Below are 2,500 nucleotides of genomic sequence, written 5' to 3'. Positions count from 1 at the left end.
GCGTTGCCCCCTGCCCACGACACCCGCTGCCGCACGCATATCCATCATCCGCGTCGTGCGCCACACTAGGCCTGGCCAAGCGTCGGGCTGCGCAAGCCGCGTTGCCCCTCGCGGGGGCGCACAGGCCGCCCGCCGATCCCACGTCGTGCTCGGACTTGGGATGATCCCCCTAGTCCTGGGCCGAGCACAAGGTGTTGCCCCGAGCGTGTGCCCAAGGCACAACTCCACCACGCCATGCTCCCTAGGTGGTGCCTAGGTGGGCCGTGCACGGACGTGTTTCCCTTCTTGTTGGTCCTTCGGTGATCGGGGTTCGCAGCAGCCAGACGCACGTGCTCGACCTTGGACCCGGGGCGGGGGACCCCGGCGGCACACCACAACCACAACGTGCTTGCTAGTGTGCCTAGGGGATGGCAAGGCAACGTGCATCTTGCTGGCATTGCGCCCAGCAAGCCTTTGGGCAACTCGAGTTTCAGCAGCACGACACCCCTCCCCCCTATAATAGGCTGCCGAGCCATTACCAAAGTGCCACGGGTAGACGTCCTTTTCCGTGAGGAGACATACTAAAGGAAAGTGCTCTAGAGGTCGAATTTTGACGCCGTTTTTTGCAACAACCTCTAGAAAAATAAGATCTTTCCATCCTCCAAATTTGGTGAATTTACACCGTGCCGATTTTTTTTGACGATTTTTTTACCGCCCGGAATGCCGGAAATTCAAAAAAAATGAAAAACGGAGCAAACCTGCGATTTTTGACCTGGATTTTTTTGTGCAGCCTTCACATAATATTACCAAGGTTCCCTCAAAATTTCACGAAAAATGCACGAGCCAATTCTGAGATATGAAAATTTGGCTCCTCCGTTGCAACGCTCCGAGCCATCGTTGCAACGGCGGGTGCCTCCGTGGGGGGCGGGGGAGCCCGGCGGCACACCACAACCACAACGTGCTTGCTAGTGTGCCTAGGGGATGGCAAGGCAACGTGCATCTGGCTGGCATTGCGCCCAGCAAGCCTTTGGGCAACTCGAGTTTCAGCATCACGACTCCCCTCCCCCCTATAATAGGCTGCCGAGCCATTACCAAAGTGCCACGGGTAGACGTCCTTTTCCGTGAGGAGACATACTAAAGGAAAGTGCTCTAGAGGTCGAATTTTGACGCCGTTTTTTGCAACAACCTCTAGAAAAATAAGAACTTTCCATCCTCCAAATTTGGTGAATTTACACCGTGCCGATTTTTTTTGACGATTTTTTTACCGCCCGGAATGCCGGAAATTCAAAAAAAATGAAAAACGGAGAAAACCTGCGATTTTTGACCTGGATTTTTTTGTGCAGCCTTCACATAATATTACCAAGGTTCCCTCAAAATTTCACGAAAAATGCACGAGCCAATTCTGAGATATGAAAATTTGGCTCCTCCATTGCAACGCTCCGAGCCATCGTTGCAACGGCGGGTGCCTCCGTGGGGGGCGGGGGAGCCCGGCGGCACACCACAACCACAACGTGCTTGCTAGTGTGCCTAGGGGATGGCAAGGCAACGTGCATCTTGCTGGCATTGCGCCCAGCAAGCCTTTGGGCAACTCGAGTTTCAGCATCACGACACCCCTCCCCCCTATAATAGGCTGCCGAGCCATTACCAAAGTGCCACGGGTAGACGTCCTTTTCCGTGAGGAGACATACTAAAGGAAAGTGCTCTAGAGGTCGAATTTTGACGCCGTTTTTTGCAACAACCTCTAGAAAAATAAGATCTTTCCATCCCCCAAATTTGGTGAATTTACACCGTGCCGATTTTTTTTGACGATTTTTTTACCGCCCAGAAAGCCGGAAATTCAAAAAAAAATGAAAAACGGAGCAAACGTGCGATTTTTGACCTGGATTTTTTTGTGCAGCCTTCACATAATATTACCAAGGTTCCCTCAAAATTTCACGAAAAATGCACGAGCCAATTCTGAGATATGAAAATTTGGCTCCTCCGTTGCAACGCTCCGAGCCATCGTTGCAACGGCGGGTGCCTCCGTGGGGGGCGGGGGAGCCCGGCGGCACACCACAACCACAACGTGCTTGCTAGTGTGCCTAGGGGATGGCAAGGCAACGTGCATCTTGCTGGCATTGCGCCCAGCAAGCCTTTGGGCAACTCGAGTTTCAGCATCACGACACCACTCCCCCCTATAATAGGCTGCCGAGCCATTACCAAAGTGCCACGGGTAGACGTCCTTTTCCGTGAGGAGACATACTCAAGGAAAGTGCTCTAGAGGTCGAATTTTGACGCCGTTTTTTGCAACAACCTCTAGAAAAATAAGATCTTTCCATCCCCCAAATTTGGTGAATTTACACCGTGCCGATTTTTTTTGCCGATTTTTTTACCGCCCGGAAAGCCGGAAATTCAAAAAAAATGAAAAACGGAGCAAACGTGCGATTTTTGACCTGGATTTTTTTGTGCAGCCTTCACATAATATTACCAAGGTTCCCTCAAAATTTTAGAAAAAATGCACGAGCCAATTATGAGATATGAA

This window comes from Arachis ipaensis, chromosome B7, assembly GCF_059453495.1.
Source record: "Arachis ipaensis isolate K30076 ecotype BB chromosome B7, ASM5945349v1, whole genome shotgun sequence".
Lineage (NCBI taxonomy): Eukaryota > Viridiplantae > Streptophyta > Magnoliopsida > Fabales > Fabaceae > Arachis > Arachis ipaensis.
This window is presented reverse-complemented; position numbering follows the sequence as displayed.